The sequence below is a fragment of the Condylura cristata genome, unplaced genomic scaffold (genome assembly GCF_000260355.1).
Source record: "Condylura cristata isolate star-nosed mole 26May11 unplaced genomic scaffold, ConCri1.0 scaffold00003, whole genome shotgun sequence".
NCBI lineage: Eukaryota > Metazoa > Chordata > Mammalia > Eulipotyphla > Talpidae > Condylura > Condylura cristata.
In genome coordinates this window covers 30,009,441-30,015,445 of record NW_004567104.1, presented here as the reverse complement: position 1 = coordinate 30,015,445, position 6,005 = coordinate 30,009,441, and positions in this window count along the sequence as shown.

The following is a 6,005-nucleotide window of genomic DNA, read 5'->3' as shown; positions in this document are numbered from 1 at the left end:
ATATTATATATCATAAAAATTTTTTAAATGAAAATGATCCTGTGAGAGATCATACAGCAATCAGGGGAAAGTTCATAAAACATGTAAAGTAAAATGTTTACAAATGGTTTATGCTGTGTGAACCCCAATTTTCTTTTAAACAGCTATATGCAATGAAAAAAGCCTGGGATGGAACATATCTAAGCACTAACCCTGGCATTCTCTGAGTGGTGAATGACTTGGTCTAGTTGTCAGTATTTTCAACAAATAAATATTATTTCATAATAAAAACATAAACATTTTGGAAGCTTTTATTATTTTTTTTACTTTTACATTTTACAAGGACAAGTTTACTAGGAAAAGGAGAAAGGAAAAAAGAGACACCTGCATAGTCACAGACAGCCAGAGAGGAGAGCTGCTTTTTTTTTTTTTTTAATTACAAAAGTTTATTTTTACATCATTTTGTACATTTTTTTTTCCATCTCAATTGTAATCCCCGCGGGTTTCCCATCACCAAGTCACCCGTGTGCCATCACCATAATCCCGTGCATTTCCCTTCCCCCACCCCGTTTTTGATCCCATTCCCCACTCCAGAGGAGAGCTGCTTTTTTTGTGAGTTTTTAAATGAAGATTTATTTGCAACATGAACTGCATTTTTTTTTATGCTCGCAGAACTGGGGTACAGGCCAGAGGTGCAGGGCTGGTGAAAGGCTTCACCAGAGACAGAGTGGGGAGCTGAACAGGCAGATAGACGAAGTAAACTGCTGAGGGGAGCAGTGGGCGGGTCAGGAGAGGTCTGCCGCCCATGTGGTCACCTCCGGGGTAGAGATCGAACTCCCATGAAGTGGCCATGCCAGCCAGCTTCTCAGTGCTGCACTTTTACCCACTGCGCCACCAGGGAGGGCCATGAACTGCATTTTTATGAGAGTTCTACTTTTTCTTAAGCTTGAAACTCACCCTGCCTATGTCTGGCTGAGCCTCCCGGCGGTGGGGTACTAGGCCCCTGTGCTGGTGGTTGACAGCCCCAACTGCTAACTTTTCTCGTGTTCCTCACAAGCGCTGGTGTCTCATCATGGCTGGTCACCCCAGTTCCCTCCTCCCTGGGCAGCACTTCAGACATTTGAAGGCAGCCACAAGTCAACCTCAAGTCCAGGCCCAACTCCCCATCCTCCCTAGCCACCTCCATTCCCTGGTTTGGGGCTGTTGCTTTCCACTGCCTCTGCCCTCTGCTAAAGACATCCCAGCCCTGGGCTAAGGATGCTGTGCCAAGTCCTCTTGCTCATTAATTATCCTTGGATTCACTCAATGATCATGACGTGTGCTCAGCTCTGTGCTGGGTATGGAGGCGGCAGAGAGTGAGAGAGGCCCCGCCACCGGCTTCGGGGAGTCAGTGGCCTGGTCCTGTAGGATGAGACAGCACAGCCTTCTTTGCCATGACTGACCTGTGCTGCCCACGAGGGCTGCTGGCCCTGGGCAAGTGGACTCTGCCACCCAGGTCAGCAGCCTGCAGTTATGACTTCTGCCAGGTCCCGGATGCCTGTCGACAGACGGCCCCAGGCCACAGATCTCTGCTCCCAGCCCCAGGCTGCCAAGGGGTCCTGAGGCTGGTGACCTATGCCACCTCATGCAGCATTGGAGAATAAACCAGAACCACCCTCCAGGCAGAACTTGCTTGCTGTTGACTGTAAGGTCTGCGCGAACCCTTTTCTGCTGGTCATTTGTTATCACTTATTGAGTAGCCACTGTTCGGTATTTTGATGGGTCTCTAATCATTGGAACTTTACAAAGCAGATGTTACCTTGTTTTGCAGACAAGAAAATTAAACACAAATAATGTCCATGGCGCACCTGTCCATTCTAGGTATGGGGTTAGAGCAGAGGGAAAAGCAGTGGGGAGCAGGACTGCCCGTCTCTTCCTGCACAGTCTGAGCTAGAGGCCGATAGTAAATGAGGCAATGATTATAATTATGATAAATGAAGAACTATGAAGAACAAAGACAAGAAAACAAAACATGTGGGTGGGGGGAGGCACAATGGGGCTGTAGAGGAGACACGCCAGCCAGGGAGTTGGGGTGCGATGGCCGTGAGCAGGTGGCTAGCATGTGCCCAGGCCCTGAGGTTGGTGGAAGAACTGACCGATGAGGGATCTGAAAGAGGAATTGGTGCTGAGGGAGGGATGCGTGAAAGGAGGCCAGAGAACTGGGCAGGAGCTGGAGCTCTTGGGTTCTCAGGCTGTCACGCAGAAGGATCTCCTGGGGAAGCTGATTTCGGTGCTGCCAAGCCTCAGTCAGAGAACATGTACTTTTAGCTACTTCCTCACATGATGTTGAGGCAGGTGCAAAGGAGGACAATTCAAGGGATCCAACTGTAGGCTTATTACTCGTTTGAAGGATTTGGAACTTTTTTTTTAAGATTTATTTATTTATTCATATAGAACTGGGGTACAGGCCAGAGATGCGGAGGGTGAGAGGATTCACCAGACACAGAGAGGGGAGCAGAACAGGCAGATCGACGAAGTACACTGCTGAGGGGAGCAGCGGGCGGGTCAGGAGAGCTCTGCCACGCCATGTGGTCTCCTCCGGGGCAGGCGGCAGGCGGGAATCGAACTCATGCGGAAGTGGCTTTAGCTTCTCAGTGCTGTGCTTTAACCCGCTGCGCCACCGGCGGGGCCAGGATTTGGAACTTTTTAAAGGCATGGAAGCTGCTGAGGCCAAGACAAGGCAGCAGGCTGGCTGGGACAGATTTGAACCCAGTGGACAGATTTTCTAAACAGAGGGACACTGTCTCTTCCTAAAGGAAGGGAGTCTCAGACGGGCACACCAAGGGTCAGAAGAAGGACTCTTAGACAGGAGGACAGTCTGGGAAGCCAAGGGCCAAATCACTTAGAGGTAGGTGGGGCTAGGCAGCCACAGCATCACTGGCCTGAGAGAAACAGATGTCCTGCCTATGGTTGGTGTCTTCTCCCCTTTACCATGGAAAGTCCTCACACGTTCCTCCCAAGGGCTTTGCCTTTGAATCTCATTTTGGCTTCACAGACTGAGTCTACTAGGCTCCTCTTCCCTCTTCCCTGTGAACACACTGAGGCTCAGGTGGGTGAAGCCGTCCACAGGATGAGCTGGGGTTCTGTCGGGGAGCAGGTTCTGTGGGAGGGATCGGGGCTGGACTTGCTCATGCAGCCAGGGAGATGCCTCATGCACCAGAGGTTATGGGATGGCTGCGACCCTGTCATAATCCACCCCTTGGAGGCAGGAGGCTGGATTCTGGGTTTTGATTACAGGGTCTCTCTGTGTAGGCACAGGGAGGTCATAGAGACCCCTCACCTTGGACAGTCTCATCACTGTGTGACCTTGGCCAGCTGCTAGCTGCTTTGAGCTTCAGTTGTGCCTCTGAAATGAAGTTGGACTCGTTGGTCGCTATAGTCCCTTCTAGCCCTGACAGAAGACTGTGAGTCTTCCTGGGTGGGTCCCTGATTTCTGATGGTGCTGACGTAGCCAGCATTTGGGCCAAGACATCAGTGATTCAGGTGCCAAGAGGAACAAGGAAGAAGTAAGAGGATGTTTGAAATTCAGTTTCAAGCCAGGCTACTCTGAGAACTGGGTGGGGAATGGGGCTTGGGGGGTGCGGAGCATGTGGGGGGGGGCGGTGTAGACTTGCCCCAGATCCTCTCTATGAAACAGAGAGGCTGTGATCCTCAGCCACCTAGCATCAGCCATCACGGGTGGCCTGATGGTCAGGGGGCTCTTCTAGAGCAGGAGTCTCACTGGTTTGCGGAGATCCAAAGGGAGCTGCCTCCCCTCTGCACAAGGCTCAGCAGGGCAGGACCAGGGTGGTAACTGATGACAGACAGGGATGTCCAAACCAGAACATGGGGCACAGGAGGCTTTGAATCCTAGTACTCCAGAGCTTTCCTGACATTCAGACCCCAGCCGGGCCCCTCCCAGGTGTGAGAGCTTAGAACAGGCACCTCTGCAGAACTCCAGCCATCTCTCAGTACTCGTAGGACACGCGCTTCCCCCTGGTGATTGTCCGGGATGAGCTTGGAGTCGCTCTGAACAAAGCCCAGCAGCACCAGCCTGGCTGCTGGGGGCGGGGGGGGGGGGAGGGCACCCCAGTTCCCTATGCCTCTCCTCTCCTCAGCCTCTGGCATTCAGCACCTGCTACCCACCCCACCCCCCATCTGATCCTGCTCCTCCCGACAGCCTTGCTCTGCTCTCTCATGGACCTCTGAGCATGAACTGGCCATTTGCTCATTGCTAAGATAGTTGGCCCACAGAGACCCCTTGGGTCCTCAGCAAATGCATTTATAAAAGACGCACATTTCATAAAGCCCACAATTCTCTGCAAGAAGCAGGGTAGTCTGCGTGAGGAAGCAAGGAGCCTACTGGTAACTTTGGCTGGTAACTTTGGCCGGCAAGACCAACCTTTTCAGCCCAGTAGCCAGGAGTTCCGCCTTGTCAGCACCCTGACCCCGGGAAAATGACAGACACTGTGGCACCCAGCTCTCAAACTGGCTGAGTACCTGCATTTACCCACTGGTTTCTTCTTCTTTTTAATAGTACAACAGCTTATTTTTACATCATTTTGTGCCTTTTTCCATCTCAGTTGTAATCCCTGTGGGCTTCCCATCACCAAATCACCCATGTGCATTATCACCACAGTCCAGTGCATTTCCCTCCCCCCACCATTTTTGATCCCATCCCCTCTCCACCCCTATAAAATGTCTCTGATATAGAGCTGTTCATTATTATTATTATTTTCTCTCCTGCTCCGTTATACTCCTGCTATGACAGTTTCTTCTTTTCTGTTCAAGTTTATACCCCCCGGGGAGACTGCTTTTGCCAGAATCAGAGTACTTGTGTCTGATGATCGGCAGCTCCTTTACAACTTCTGGGTGTCTGAAACCTCAAGTTCGGTACCTTGGCGAAAAGGAACCAGGTAAGGCCACATTCCCCAAAGCAGAACAATTGTATAACTGCTTAAAAAAAACCTTAAAGTGAATTTTGTTTGGAGAAGAATGCTTACTTCATCTCTTCCTGGAAGCTCATAATGTGTTACATGAGCACTCATTACAAGACAATTTTCAAATTTATTTGAGCACGAAGCCATTCCCCCCCACACACACACTCCCTGGGCTGTTGTCTGGAATGGTTTCGGGGGCCACATAGCTATGCCCCTGAATCTAGGCCTCTCCCTCCCAGGAGGTCACTTCTACTTCCCCCTCGCTCCCTGGCTCTCGTCATTGCCTCTGCTGGCAAACTCTCCCTTTGTCCACGTCACTGACATTGTCCAGGCAATGATAGGCCTTCTCCAACCAACCTGATCTGCTTGGAGAGTCATTTGTGTTTAGTTAAGGCGACTTCTATACTAGCAAGGGAACAGGGAATGCTGCTGAGAAGGACAGGGTGAAGGAATTTCAGGGGGAAAAACAGGCCTTTGATAAATGCATTTGCTGCAGGTACACTGAGCTCAAAAATGAGCAGATTTAGAAATGCAGGTGTGGACCTGGGCTGAGATTGGGGTCAGGGCTGAGGGCTGGGAAGAACAATTGTTCTTATACAAAGAACAGGAACTCCAGAGTGTCAGGTGTGATCTTAGAGGGAGGAGAGAAGAGAGTCTTGGGAAAGGAGAAGCAGACATAACAAATAAAAATAAGAAAGTCTAGTTAAATTAGAATTCATATAAACAAGTTAATTTTAATATCCTATAACTCATGTGATACTTGATATATACTTATGCTAATGATTATTTGTCTGTTATGTGAAATTCAAATTTAAACGAATGCTCTACATTTTGTCTGGCAACCCTATGCAGTGGGGAGAGCAGGAGAGGTCTGGGGGTCAGAGTGGGGTGGAGGTGGGGTTGGGGAAAGCTGGGGTGCCATCCTGGTAGAGTGCACCTTGCTCTGTGATGAGGGCGACTGTCCGCAGTGCAGTGTCGCCATGATCTGGAGTCCCCGGTGTCGGAGACCAGCTCCAACTTTTGAGGTGTCTGGAGGCAACACAGGCAGGACCCTAAGATGGGAAGGCG